Genomic DNA, 16,216 nt, shown 5'->3' on the forward strand with positions numbered 1-16,216 from the left:
TGGGCCCCAGATCAGAGTTGGCCCTGGTAGGTCATAGGGCAGGAGGACCGCTTGCAGCACTTCCTGACATCTGGGTCCCAGAAAGAGTGGGGACCTGGTATGAGGGGCGGGGCCTCAGGTGGGCAGAGGGGAGAATCCCAGGTCCTGCCGGGGGTCAGGGTGAGGACCCTGAGGCAGGACTGAGGGGACCCTGGACCCCAGAACAGAGGGGACCTCAGAGGAGCTCGCCCATGCTGTCAGCCCTGGGAGGTCCCGGGCAGGGCTGACTGGACGTTGCAGGCTCTCACCTCTGCCACGTGGTTGGGGATGGAGGCGTCTAGGGATGCGAGGACCTTGGTCTGAGGGGAAACATCAGGGCAGCAGAGGACGGAGTCCCAGGACCTGCTGGGGGTCAAGGTGTGGACCCCAAGAGAGGACTGGGGGGAGCCCAATCCCCGGAGCAAACAGGGGCCCACAGACATCTGGCCTGACCCAACTGTCAGCCCTGGAAATCCCGGGCATTGTTATTTTCATAGGAATTGCATTGATTGCAGTTCTGTAGGTTGAAATGAGTAGTATGGTCATTTTAACAATATTGATGCTTCCATTTCAAGAATGCAATGTATCTTTCCATCTGTTTGTGTTGTCTTCAGTTTCTTTCATTACTGTCATAGTTTTCAGTGTACAGGTCTTTTGGCCCCTTAGGTAGATTTATTCCTAGGTATTCTACACTTTTGATGCAATGGTAAATGAGATAGTCTCCTTAATTTCTCTTTCTGATACTTTGTTGTTAGTGTATACAAATGCACCAGTTTTCTGTATTTAATAAGCTTCATTTTCTAAGATTGTGAATGGTATTGATCCCATATATTTGTACTTATCCAATTCAAGACTGAATTTTGCTATTTGTAAAACCAATTGGGAAACCTTCCATCATAATTTGTGATCTCAAACTAGATAACACAGCATTGGAATAGGAATTTACTTCGAAATGTGAAAGTAATTAACAGCACAATTAATGAGGTCAAGAAATAGAGAAACAAAAGTGAATTCTTGGCTTCTTATCCCTTTTCTTCTGTCATTTTGTAAAATTAAAATATATGTGTATAACCTGAATTTGTTTGGCTTATTTAAGAAAGTTGGAGAAAATTGATCTACGTAAGACCCCTGCTCACTGGCTCATTATTTCCACAAACATTCAAGGAGCCTGTGCTTTTTGGAAGGCCCTATGTTTGTAGTGGGGACACTAGGAAAAGCAGGACACACCCACACCTAGAGTGATGGTCTAGGAGCTGCAGTCACATGAGGAAGATAGTGAGATGTCCCCTAAGTCCCACAGAACAAGTCAACATGGGACGAGGCGGTGGGGCTCCAGGAGCAAGCCCTGGAGCGTAAGTGCCCCAATCCAGGGCAGTTTGGGGCTTTGGGAAGTGGGGTTTCCTTCTGTGGGTGGTGACGGTGATGAAGCTGGGTGGTGGCAGCCATCAGACATGCAGACGGTGTGTTTTGAGTGTGAGAGGAGAGTCTGAAATGGGACTTTGCTGTGAGATGTCCTTTTGGATCATGGATAAACCTGAGAGAAATCTCATCTTGGGGCAGGAAGGAATGTGTCCTGGCTCTTGTCTCATTGCAGTTGACCACAATGAAGAAGTAGTTGTTTTATACCCACCATCTGCAAGGATTTCTGGAGAAGTGTGGTCACACTCCTTGGGAGTGATGCCCAGAAGTCCATGGACAGGCACTCTTTTCCCTTGTCTGTGAGAACCAGAGCCCATGACATTAAAATGACATTATTATTAGGTAATCTTAAGAGTATTTGGGACAACTCTAAGCAGTGTATAGATTTTTAGTGGAGGTGGAATGAATGAAAAGCATGGTTTGGATGGAAGAGGAGCTGGGAGGGAGGGAAGGAGTTGGTTCTTGACATAAATTCTAGGAGCTTTGGGTTGCATCCTGCTGGGGAAGTCTCCTCCACACCCGAATTAAATAGTAGATCCTCTAGGAAGGAGATTGTGCTGAGTTTTATTAACAAAGCAAAGTTTCCTGCTGAATTAGTACTCCCTGTCCTATTGTGTTGCATGCTGTCTGAGATATCCTAGACAACAGCAACAACAAAAATTCCCAGAGGCCTTCCCTGGTGGCGCAGTGGTTGAGAGTCCACCTGCCGATGCAGGGGACACGGGTTCGTGTCCCGGTCCAGGAAGATCCCACATGCCGTGGAGCGGCTGGGCCCGTGAGCCATGGCCACTGAGCCTGCACGTCCGGAGCCTGTGCTCCACAACAGGAGAGGCCACAACAGTGAGAGGCCCACGTACAGAAGGAAAAAAAAATTGTGAAAAATTCCCAGAGCCGAGAGTTGTGGGATCTGAGGTCCAAATACTAATACAAATAACTGCTAATCATAAAGGTTAGACCAGGCCTTGTGAGGTGCTTTACACACATCCCTGAAACCCTACAAGACAGGGCTCATCACAGCCACTTGTTTCACAGATGACAAACCTGAGGCCATGGGGCTTGGCAATCTTCCCAGGATCACATGCTCGTAAGTGACGGGGCGGGGACTAGAGCCCACACTGTTCCCACCCACCCCAGCCTGTGGTTGACCTTCTGACTGGCGATTCATTTCTCTTCTCAGTACTACACAATGTCTTTCAGGTGACAAAAAGTAGGCCCCAAAAAGGAAGGTGACAAGGAGAATCAAACACGACGTTAGTGCTGTCTGTGAGCTTTATTAACCTGGGGTCCTCTTGCCCGAGTCCCAGGGTCTTTGAGAGCTGAGGTGCTGGCATTTCTGTCCAGTCCCAGAAACTTCCCATGTGACAGCACTCTGTCCCTGGTCTTCCCGCATGTGCCCTCCTGTCCAACTCTGGGACCTGACCTGCTGACCAGCTCATCACTGCTGCCCCTTGTGAAGGCTGCACCCTGCTCCCAGTAGAACTGCCCAGAATCGCCAACCCTCCCCTAACTGGCCTTGCAGAAGTCCCCTGACTGTTTTTTCCCTCACCATGGAACCCCTCTGATGGCAAAAATCCCTTCGAATTTGCACAGTGACTTTTCGATGTTTGGTCATCCTACTGGGCATCTTCAATATGCTCTCAATATGTTTTCCAAATGAACTGGTGAGTAGAGTGTGATTTGGCCCATAATCTAACAGTTCTTGGGATATAACCCTGAAGGTAGAGAGAGAATTTTTGAAAATACCTGATATTTACAGTAAGATTTTAATGGCGTATTTTCTTTGAAACTGCCCACTGAACACATAAACGGATGAATCAGCTTACCTAGGTGATTAAAACCCAAAGCCTCCTGTATTAGTCTGCTCAGGCTGCCATAACAGAATACTATAGACTGTGTGTAGCTGAAGCAACAGGCATTTACTTCTTACAGTTCTGGAGCCTGGGAAGCCAGAGATCAAGATGCCAGCATGGTTGGTTCCTTGTGTGACCTCTCTACCTGGCTTGTGGATGGCCACATTCTCACTACGTCCTCACATGGCAGATGGATAGACAGAAGAAGCAAGGTCTGTGGTGTCGCTTTGTATAGGGGCCCTGATCTTATACTGAGGGTCCCACTCTCATGACCTCATCTAGACCTCATTACTTCCCAAAGGCTCCATCTCCAAATACATCACATTGGGGGTTAGGCCTCAACATATGACTGTTGGGGGACACTGTTGAGTCCATAGCATCTCCCTCATAAATGCTAGATGAGGGAAGACCATGAAACAAACATCTACTAAGGCTGAATTTCTAAAACTTTAGAATACTCCTAGGAGGTGAAAAATGCTTCCTCAGTGGACATGCTACCTTTGATTTTAAAAAGTGAAAGTAATTAACCATCCTCCCACTGTCTCTTGCCACAAGCAGTGTGCCTAATGGCACCTGTGCAGGAGCTCAGGCAAGTTCAGTCACGTGGAGGGATAGGATTGTGAGCTTGCGTCAGATGGAAGGAGAACATTCTCGGCTTAATGAAATTACAGAGATTGTTGCAAAAAGTTCTGTAAAGGGCCATTGAGTGAACGAAGTGAATTCTCCCTGCTGAGATTTACAGAATCATTTGACAATTAGATGTGATCCTGTAGTTGAAAGCATCTGTCACATAGTAGATGCTTGAAAATTTCAGAGAATTTCAAGGCAAATGTGACCTTGAAGACGGCAAATCAAAATAGTTGGTTTTTGTTGAGCATCTACTTCGTAACGGTGTGTGGGAGAGGCTCCAATGCCCGTCCACATCTTGTCTTGCTCTCCTTCCTGCCAGTCCACTTATAGTTAGGAAGGGTCATGTGATGACCGTTTGCCACTGAGATACTAGCAGAAGCATTGTCTGTCACATGCAGGCACTTGAGAACCAGCATGCCACTTCCCTGCCCTCTCCCTGCATTCACCAGCAAACATGGTGACCCCGTGTCGAGGTGCTGACACCACAAGATGGAAGCAGCCTGGATCCCTGGGTCCCTAGAGCTAAGGGCCCCTGCCAAACCACACAAGAATTTACCTGCACAAAACCACACTGTTCTTGTGTTAGCCTTTCAAGTGTCAGGGTTTGCCTGTTGCATCAGGTTGCAGTAACTTTAACGGACACAGCTATTATTTCTGTTGTTGGGTTTATATAAATATTTTAATTAGAAAGGTAGTAGTGTATATGTTCCCACCGCAAAAATGTCTAAAACTACAGAAAAATCACAGTATCCCCTTTACAAAGTTTTTCCACAATTCAGCCTCCTGCTGAGAGGTCACCACAACTAACAATCTAGTGTGCATTGCTTTAAAGTGGCCTATGGGCTTTTTCATAGATATATATACTATAAAAACATATTGGTTTTATTTGACATGCATATATAATGTTGTACATATTGATCTGCCACTAGCCTTTTTCACTGAATTAAAAGGATGTGGGATCTTACCCTGACAGCACATACAGCTCTATGTCACTTTTGAAACTACCCCCTGAAATGCTAAAGTGTGCCTGTACCATAATTAAACAATTTCTTCCTGATAGATGCATAAGTTGTTTTCCCTCTCTTATATGATTAATAAAATGAAATCAACACCTCTGAATTCTTGGGTAAACGTGGATGTCTTCTGGTAAGGTATACATACTAACATAAAGATTGGGTTAGTGTGAAAAGGGTGTGAATAGTTTAATATTTTATAAATATTTCTGAAATTTTATTCCAAAGGTACTATACCAATTCACATTCTTATAAGCATCACAAATGATTAAGATTGTAAGATATCAGCAGGCATTTCCCCTTTACTTTGGGAAGGAACGATTTGGTCAGAATGACTAGGAGCCGGGGAAGGGGACCAGACAGGACACCCTCTGCCAGGGAGGGGCATTGAGGGCATCCTGGGGGAAGCAATTGCCAGAGTCCATGAGAGACACCACATGCAAAGCCAAGTCCAGAGAGCTCCAGGCAGGCTGACAGCCAGGGCGCTGAATCCGGAGTTCAGTGTAGGGGGAAAAGGACCCCGAAGGAGAGAAGTTGGGGAGGGGAAAGGATACAGGACAAGGAACATGAATAGGCTGGGGAAATCTCTGGACCCTCCCAAGCTAGAAGTCGCAGGGTGGTCTGAGTGGTCAGGTCTATTGGATGAATGGACCAGAGGCACGCCAGACAGCCCACCCTAACTTTAGAGTCCCCTTACCTCTGTCAGGAAAAGTACACCTGACTCCCTGCATCATTCAGGGGAGCTTCATCTCCTGACTATACTAGTGGTCCTTGAACCCTTTCCAGTGTTTCAGGGATGGGCTGGGAGCTGTTGTGATGCCTGCTGGAGGCTGGGGACTTTCCCCCTGAGTGCAGGGCAATCCTCCATAGAGGTTGCGGCCATGTGAGTGAGTGGGGTGGGTCACTAGGGACAGACAGCTGAGATAGGCCCGGAATACCCATGAGCTGTGGAAGGGAGTGTGCAGCTGCAAGGAGGGTGAAATTGGAAGGGGAAAGCCATGGGATTAATCTCTTCAGCCTCTGCAGCTAAAGGGCTGGGTGTGGACATGCTTTGAAAAACTGTACAGATGGTGTCCCTTTCTCACACTGTTTCCTGGGGTTTCTGAGTTCTTGGAACACCAGAGGCAAGTGTCCTGTGCTATGTGGCACTAGATACTGTCTGAGATAAAGGATTGGCCCAAGGTGCAGACATTTACAGGGTGAATGGAAAACCCTTGGAGATGGCACCTTTCCTTATTAAACTGATGGAGATGTGTGGGGCCTGATGCAGGAAGTATCATGGAGCGATCAGTTGAGAGCATACCCACCTCCAAGATGAGACGGTGTTTGGACCTGGAGAAGACACACCCATAATGACACCCTCAGTAAGTTCCCCATGGGAATTATGAGTTATGTGAGCAGTTGTAGCACTTGATGTTTCTTCCATGTAGGCAGAAGGCCCAGGCAGGGGAGGAGGCAGACTCCACATTTTGAATCGGCGAATGAGACCCTCCAGTAATTTCATTCATTCATCCATCAAATATTATTGAACACATGCTGAGAAAGAATACCAAGTAAACCAAAAAAAAAAAGAACATGATAAAGCACTTAATTCAGTCTGGGTGGGAGGATGGTGAGGTATAGACAGATGTGAGAGAGTTTTAGGAAGTTACGAACCATGACATGGTGAGGAGAGTATAAAATGACCTTGAATTCTGAGGTTTCTGACTAGGCAGAAGCTGTTCATCTCAGCTGAGATTGAGGAAGAGCTGGTGGTGAGTTGATGAGGAAAGGTGTGAAGGATGTGGTCAGTATGGACCATGTAGACCTTGAGCTTCTGCCAGCTGACCAGTGGACAGTAGGAAACATGTCTACCAGGAGAGGAGCCTGGGCTTGACATTAGGTTAGGCTGCATCAATAGGGGTCATTGGAGACCATAGGTTTAGGTTAAAAAGAGTGTTGCTTACATGAAAAGATGCTCCACATCACTAATTATTAGAGAAATGCAACTCAAACCCACAGTGAGGTATTACCTCACACTGATGGGAATGGCAATCATTAAAAAGTCTACAAAGAATAAATGCTGGAGGTGGTGTGGAGAAAAAGGAACCCTCTTACACTTTTGGTGGAAATGTAAATTGGTACAGCCACTATGGAAAACAGTATGGAGGTTCTTTAAAAAATTAAAAAGAGAGCTATCATATGATCCAGCAACCCCACTCCTGGGCATATATCTGGAGAAAATCATAATTCAAAAAGATACATGCACCCCAATGTTCGATACAGCAGTATTTACAATAGCCAGGACATGGAAGCAACCTAAATGTCCATCAACAGAGGAATGGATGAAGAAGATGTGGTATATATACTCAGCCATAAAAAAGAATGAAATAATGTCATTTGCAGCAACATGGACGGACCTTGAGATTATCATACTAAGTGAAGTAAGTCAGACAGAGAAAGACAAATATCATGATATCACTTATATGTGGAATCTAAAATACGACACAAATGAACATAGCTATGAAACGGAAAGAGTCACAGACATAGAGAACAGACCTGTGTTTGCCAAGGGGGAGGGGGGTGGGGGAGGGATGGATTGGGGGTTTGGGATTAGCAGATGCAAACTATTACATATAGAATGGATAAAAAGCAAGGCCCTACTGTATAGCACAGGGAACTATATTCAATATCCTGTGATAAACCATAATGGGAAAGAAAAATTGTTTTAAAGAGTGTTGCTTAGATAGTGGCCTATATGCTATAGGATGCCATCTCCTCTCCTGCAAACACGGTTGGAAACTAAAGTTGCACAAAGATTAAATTTATGAAAGACTTTAATGGGAGAAAGTACTCAACCAGAAAATCCAATTATAGAAAGTTTTCCTGTATTTAAATATATTTTTCTGTGTATTTGTGGCTCATGCATACAGCTACAATAATGACCTTTCATTCTTACATTTGCTATGTCAGGTCACATTTAAGACTTTACTCTTGACAGCCGTTGGGAAGACTGAGCTTACACTCTCTCTCTGCTTCCCCCAATATCCAGACACTTATCTCCTCAAACCTAGTGTGAGTTTTAGGCAGTTGGCAGCTCTCTGGTAACAAAAGTTGTTGATGATAAACAGATCAGAGACCTGGAGGCAACATTGGTACCTGGAGGCTGGGCTTCCATGCTACATCACTTATCTAGTGGATAGTGGTTGTCAAAATTTTAGATGTGGAACCTCTTATTCCAGCTGAAGCCTTCCGCAGAAATCCAGTCCACAGACATGAGCAAGGCAGACCACTCCAGTGGAAGTGAGGAGTGTGATCCCAGAGTCCTGCCTACCCCCTTGAAGAAGCTGGCCCTGACACTGAGCCACAGAACTCCAAGGTCCACCTGACCACAGCTGGGAAAGTTCTATGGTGGAAGACCCTTCTTTATTTATTTATTTCTTTCTTTCTTTATTTTTAACTATTTTTTTTATTTTTTATTTTTTGTGTTACGCGGGCCTCTCACTGTTGTGGCCTCTCCCGTTGCGGAGCACAGGCTCCGGACGCGCAGGCTCAGCGGCCATGGCTCACGGGCCCAGCTGCTCCGCGGCATGTGGGATCTTCCCGGACCGGGGCACGAACCCGTGTCCCCTGCATCGGCAGGCGGACTCTCAACCACTGCGCCACCAGGGAAGCCCATGGAAGACCCTTCTTCAGACATGGACCTTATGCTCCTGCACAGGCACCTATTTGTGTGGACTCCATTCTGCCCAATGCACTGACTCCTAATTTATCTGTCTGGGTTGCCAGCACTGCCAGCAAATATCACCCTAACCTCTGCATTCTCAACATAAGTTATCATCCCATTTCTTGTTTCCCAAACTCTTCATTGCCCACTGAGTCTATTTCTGGACTCTCTAATCAGCAACACTGATCTATGGGTCTACCCTTTAGCCAATATCACACCATCTCAATTACTATAGCCTTTTCTTAAAATCAGGTAGTGTGATTCTTCCAACTTTATTCTACTTTGTCATAATTGTTTTAGCTATTCTTGTTCTTTTGCCCTTCCATAAACTTTTTCTGGCTTTCTATAAACTTTTTGAATCAGCTTGTTTATACCTACAAAAAAATCCTGCTGGAATTTTGACTGGCATTACTTTAAATATATAGATCAATTTACTGAAAATTGACATTGTCACTATGTTGAGTCTACCAGTCCATGAACACAGTAGGTATCACTATTTATTTACTATTCATTTAGGTCTTGATTTCTTTCATTAGCATTTTGTAGTTTTCAGCATACAGATCCTGTGCATGTCTTATTAGACTTATACCTAAATATTGCAATTTTTTAACTATTGAAAATGGTAAGTTTTTTTCAAAGAGGAAATTCATATATTAATGGAGATAATTTGTGAGATTTCTTGTTACATATGAAATTAAACTTGCAGTGGATATCTCTGGACAAATAACTTTTTGACTGGCAGGAAAGTCTTCTAAAACTTTAAATTTTTATAAAAGAATCAGTTTGGTCACTATAGAAGTAACATGTGCTCATCACAGAAATCAGAGTAAATAATAAAAGCACCCATAATCTCACCAGAAAGTGGTAGGTTTTTAAATTTTTTTCCATTTTTTTCCAAAATGGTTTCCAATTTTTTATTGTAGTTGTATGTAAATACAGTTAATTTTGTGTGTTGATCTTGTATCCTTCAACCTTGCTGGATTTGTTGTAGTTTCCTTGGGATTTTCTCTGACTCCCTCCCAGGCTGCCAGATGTGAGAAAGCCCACAGGGTGCCAAGACAGCAAATGAGCCCCATGCCTTTCCGAGGCTGTACCCTCAGTACCAGAGGTTCTTCCAGGTACCATGGTGCCAAGGGCTTCACCCTCTGAAGAGACCATGGGCTGGCCAGCCAGGCACCTGCCCACTCAGCCTAAGAGGTTAGAGTCATGATATGATTTTTGCACCAGAGAGGAGACTAAAGACAGCTGTACCAGTACCTACTGTGTACTGGACTCTGACTGGTGCCCAAGAAGGCTGCTGGAGGTGGGAGGAGGCAGGGTCAGGCCTACCCCTTGACTAAGGCAAGTTCTCTGTAGTATTCCACTCCCGTCATTCTGGGTTCACCACAGCCACAGCCTCCACTCTAGTCACCTTCCAGGTGAAACAGTGGAAAGTAAAAACAAAGAGAAGAGAGAAGAGGAGGGAAGAGTAGACCTGATCTCTAGGCCAAATATAAGGACTGCAGAAATACACCAGCCAAATAGAAGCATTGAGGAAGGAAAGAAAGGAGAAGTAATCCTCTGTGTGTAAGAGAGAGATCCTGGGGCTTATAGTCTCTGCTGTTATTTTATTTCAAATACAGAAATCTGATTTAGTAGTATTCTGGGGTATTATGAAAGGGAAAGTGAGGATCTCTGACAAGCAGAGAGACAGCAGGAAAGTCAGAACTGGACAGTCAGCCCAGATCTGGTTTTCTGAAGATGACACCTTCCCAAGTTGTGGAAAACACTATGTTGGGGCAATATTATCCTACAGAGCACCCACCCCTACCTAAGGCCCCATGTGTCTCCTTAGGACAATCTACACTGTGGCAAGACTTCAGGCATTAAGGAATAAGTTTCTCCACACCCTCTACCCACAACACTCGGTCCTGAAGGCCTCTTCTCTCCCTCATTCCAACAGCTATAGACATGAGTCACCTTCTAAATAATGAAAAATAAAGACTGTAAATACAAGACAGACTAGTAAGGAGGAAAAAATATCAGTCCTTGGTCCAAGCAGCAGACACAGAATGATTTAAATGCATGCTTCCCGCTTTGAATATAAAGACACTCAGCAGAACTGAGAAGAGGGGGAAAAGAGAAGATTAAGAAACCAAGAAAGCGCATAGCCTCAGACCTGTGTGGAATGGCAATTGCCCCAACCCTCTCCAACTCTTATTCTTATGTGACAACCTTCCCCCCACCTCCTCCCAGATCTGCAATCCTAACTGCCTAGCGCTCATAAAGCAACCCCCAGAGGATGAATCTGACACTTCGAGGGATGATGGAGATTGAAGGGAAAGTCTGGCCTGGATTACAGTAGACTACAAAGAACCCATTGAAATTGCTCCCTGAGAAAATAGTAGACCAGTTTTTAAAAACAGGAAGGAAAGTGAGGGAAGAATAGATGAAGGGATAGAGGAAATGGAAAAGGGAGGGAAGAAAGGAGGGAGGGAAGGAAGATAATTTTTTAAAAATCTATGAAGCAAATAATTGAAAGGGCTGTTTTTGAGGACAGGGTGAGCAGAAAGGAGGAGGAAGTAGAAGGAAGTAAGAAGGTTAATGAAAAGTTGTCCAATGGTAAGAGCCTTGGACAATGGGTTAGGAAATTCAAATTCTAGTCATTGCTCTGCCACTGACTTACTAAATTGCAAGTGCCATCCCTTCTCTGGGTCTCAGTTTCTTCATCTGTGCAATGGGGATGTGTGGGGACTTAGAGCTGCCACCAAGGTCCCTGCCTGCTTAGTTTTCACAGGAGAAAGGCAGACCTCACAGAATTAGGCTGTCAATAGGGATATATGTATCATTTAATTAAATTAGTAATGGATTCAGCAAATATAGGAGTCAGCTGTTTATGAAAAGTTTCTAATACTCCCAAACTCCCATCAACTTACAGAAATCTCATCATATTGCTCCTATTATGCTGCAACTTGCTTTTTCAAAAAACAGCTTTGTTGAGATATAATTCATATACCATGAAATTCACCCATTTAAAGTGTACAGTTCAGTAGTTTTTAGTATGTTCACAGAGTTAGGAAACCACCACCACAGTCAATTTTAGAATATTTCCATCAACCCAAAAAGAAACCCTGTATTCATTAGTATTCATTCACCATTTCCTCCCAACCCCACACCCCAACCACAGACAATTACTAGAGTCTGCTTTCTGTTTCTACAAGTTTGCCTATTCTGGACCTTTCATATAAATGGAATCCTGTAATATGTGGCCCTTCGTGTCTGGCTTCTTTCACTTAGCAAAATGTTTTCAAGAGTTTCATCCATGCTGTAGCCTGTATAATATTTTTATTTTTTATGGCCAAATAATATTCCATTGTATTGATATACCACATGGTGTTGAGCTCATCTATTGATGAACATTTAGGTCGTTTCCAACTTTGAGGTACTGTAAACAGTGCTGCTCTAAACATTCATGTTCAAGTTTTTGTGTGAACATGTTTTCATTTCTCTTGAGTATATTCCTAGGAGTGCAATTGCTGGGTCAAACAGTGACCCAATGTTTAACTTTTTGAACAACTGCCAAACAGTTTTCCAAAGTGGCTGCACCATTTTACAATCCTACAGCAGTGTATGATGGTTCCAATTTCTCCACATCCTCACCAATACTTATTATTATCTGCCTTTTAGATTCTAGCCATCCTAGTGGTTGTGAAGTGGTATCTCTGTGGTTTTGATTTGCATTTCCCTAATAACCAAAAATCTTGAGTTTCTTCTCATGCAGTTATTGGCCATTCATATAATTTTGTGTGTGTGTGTGTGCAGTACGCGGGCCTCTCACTGTTGTGGCCTCTCCCGTTGCGGACCACAGCCTCTGGACACGCAGGCTCGGCGGCCATGGCTCACGGGCCCAGCCTCTCCGCGGCATGTGGGATCTTCCCGGACCGGGGCACGAACCCGTGTCCACTTCATCGGCACTGTGCCACCAGGGAAGCCCTCATATACCTTTTTGGAAGAAATGTGTATTTAAATATTTTGCCAGTTTTGAAATTGCAACATTTGTCCTTTTATTTTTGAATTGTAAGAATTCTTTATATACTCTGGATACCAGTGCCTTATAATGTATATAATCTACAAGTATTATAATTTTTCAGGGTAAGATTTTTTTCCTCTACCCAAAGCAAATTTCCATGTCATTCCATCTATCTGGCAGGCTTATTATTATTTATCATTTTACTGATAGTGTAACAAGTTCCCAAACAGGGGATCTTCTATTAGACCTCCTATTAATCTCCCATTAGACTTCCACTTTAGGCAGGCTCTAAATTTCATCTCCTGCCCTGTGTACTTTATGTAGCCATCAAAATGGAACACAATGCCTCCAAATTTTTCAGAAACCTCAAGGATAAAAGCTGACTTTGATACTCTCACCTCCCAGGAGTCCTGCGATCATTTTATTTATGGCTTCTGTGAATTCCATACTTGAATACCAAGGAGTGATGCATTTAAGAAGCTTTGACTTACTCAGTGTTTTAGTCGTTTTCATGAGGATGTTTATTCAGGGTCTTTTAAAATATGTTGTAAAAAATGGAAGTCTGCATTTGCTTTGTTTTAAATTTTATTTTGAAATAATTGTAGATTCAAGGAAGCTAAAAAGATAGTACGGAAATGTTCTGTGTACCTTTCATCCAGTTTCACCCAAGTGTTACTATAATACCATATCAAAACCAGGAAACTGACATTGATACAATGTATTAGTATAGTTCTGTCTATTTATCACAAGTGTAGATAATCAAGATACAGAGCTATTCCATCATCACAAAGTCTTCCCTTGTGCTACCCCTCTATAATCATATTCATCCCTCTACTCTCACAATTCCTGCCCCTGGAAACCAATTGTCTCTTCTCCATCTCTATAACTTTATTATTTCAAGAAAACTATATATGTGGAATCATACAGTATGAGACCTTTGGAAACTGGATGTTTTCACTCTGAATAATGTCCTTTAAGCCATACAAATTACTGCATGTATCAAGAGTTTGCTCATTTTTATTGCTGAGTAGTAATCCATGGTATGCAAGCAGCAGTTTCTGTAATCATTCCTTTAGTAAAGGACATTTCGGTTGCTTGCAACTTTTTTACTATTAAAAATAAAGCTGCAATTATATTCCTGTTTGCTTTCATTATACTTATATCATTATATTTGAAATGAGTTTCTTATACATATGATATAATTGGGTCATTTTTTAAATCCACTCTTCCACTCTCTGTCATTTAATTGATGTATTTTAGACCATGTGTTTTAATGTAATTATGGAAATGTTAGGGCTTGAGTCTGACATTTTATTTTTTTAACACAATTTGGTTTTCAGAGAAGTTTCAGATTCAGCGCAAAATTGAAAGGAAGGTACAGAGATTTCCAATATACTCCCTATGCCTACACATGTGTAGCCTCTCCCATTATCTGGCACCAGAGTGGTACATTTGTTACAACTGGTGAACCTACATTGACACATCATTATCACCCAAAGTGCACAGGTTCACTCTTGGTGTTGTACATTCTATGGGTTTGGGAAAATGTATAATGACATGTATCCACCATTATGATACCATACAGAGTAGTTTCACTGCCCTAAAAACCCTCTGTGCTCTACCTGTTCATGCTTCCTTTCCCCCATCGCCTGAAAACCACTGAATTCTTACCGTCTTCATAGTTTTACCTTTTACAGACTGTCATATAGTTGGAATCATATAGTATGTAGCCCTTTCAGATTGGCTTTCTTTCACTCAGTAATAAGCATTGAAGATTCCTTCATGTCTTCATGGCTTAATAGCTCATTTCTTTTCAGCATTGAATTGTGGTGTTCCATTGTCTGGGTGTGCCACAGTTTATGTATCCATTTACCTACTGAAGTATACCTTGTTTGCATCCAAGTTTTGGCAATTGGGAATAAAGCTGCTATAAACATCCATGTGCAGGTTTTCGGGGGACAGAAGTTTTCAACTACTTTGAGTAAGTATCAAGGATTGTGATTGCTGGGTTGTGTGGTTAAGAGTATAGTTTTGTAAGAAACGTCCAAGCTGTCTTCCAAAGTGGTTGTACCATCTTGCATTCCCACTAGCGATGAATGAGAGTTCCTGTTGCTCCATATTCTCACCAGCAGTTGACATTGTCAGTGTTTCAGAATCTGTCCATTCTAATAGGTATGCAGTGGTATCTCATTGCTGTTTTAATTTGTATTTCTCTGGTGATGTATGAGATAGAGCATCTTTTCATATGCTTATTTCTCATCTGTAACTCTTCATTGCTGAGGTGCCTGTTCAGATCTTTGGACCATTTTTTAATCAGGTTGTGCATTTTCTTGTTAAGTTTTAAGAGTTCTTTGTATATTTTGGATAACAGTCCTTTATCAGTTATGAATTTGCAAAGATGTTCTCCCAGTATGTGGCTTGTCTTTTCATTCTCTTGGTAGTGTATTTTGTAGAGCAGAAAAGAGAGAGGAGATATGGGGATATGTGCATACGTATAGCTGGTTCACTTTGTTATACAGCAGAAACTAACACACCATTGTAAAGCAATTATACTCCAATAAATATATTTTAAAAATATATGAACAGTGACTCAGAAATGTATAGGGGAATATGCCACAACAATAACATAAAAGATGGGAAAAGGCAGTCAGAATTTAAATGTTCTAAGATCCTTGTGCAAAAGCCATGCCACCCCAGCCCTGGTCTGTCATCTTGTAGTGCGCTAGGTCCCAGGTCACTCTCCCTGGACACTGCTGCATGCTCTGCAGGTGCCTGTGATGGACCTGTGAAGACCAGGCCATGGGACCCCCGAAGCTGCCTCAAATCTTACCCTGACTCCCACAAGCAGGAAGGGGTAGGGGAATATCTCTCTTCCCAGCTCTGGGCTCAGTCTGCTTGAGCCCATGATCTCCCAGGATCCTGCCACCTAGGCAAGCCTGCTCATGAGAAGGCAGGTGGATTGAGTCATATGGGCCCACTGGTAGGGCTCATGGCTGCCAGAGCATCTTTTAGGAATTGAGAGGGCAGAAGGGACACAGGTTTGGTCCTAGACTTTCTCCTTTCTTCGAAACCTGGCTCCTTCCCTGTTCTTGTGGTTCTTTCTGTTTTCCTTAACAACATGCCTGTCATGTAGCAGATGTTCAATACATTTTAGTTGAATGAATGGATGAATGAATGTAACCTCAGACTCCACTGTCTCTTTGTTGCTAAATACAGTGGATGGTTCGCAGTCCTTTCCTCATTGGATAGCTCTGCAGAATGTGACAATGCAGATGGCCAGAAATCAAAATCACAAAAGTTGGCAAATGGTGTACCTAGAAATGCATGATTTGCACTGTGAATTGAGCCCACGGTGCTGGAGGTAGGAAGCAAGATTTCTGGCAAGAGAGCCTGAGGAGACACAGGAGGCAACCATCATGAGAAGAGGGAGCCTTTTCCTGAGGGTAAGGCCAGCTTAGGAGAGAGAAGTGGCAACACTTATATCTGCCCCTGCCACCTCCTCACTTTTAGTGGCCTGATTGCCTCTGCCACCAAGGCACGCTGCCAGCCGGCACCCCTGCCCTACAGCAGT

The sequence above is a fragment of the Monodon monoceros genome, unplaced genomic scaffold, assembly GCF_005190385.1.
Source record: "Monodon monoceros isolate NGI ecotype Baffin Bay Population unplaced genomic scaffold, NGI_Narwhal_1 Super_Scaffold_22, whole genome shotgun sequence".
NCBI lineage: Eukaryota > Metazoa > Chordata > Mammalia > Artiodactyla > Monodontidae > Monodon > Monodon monoceros.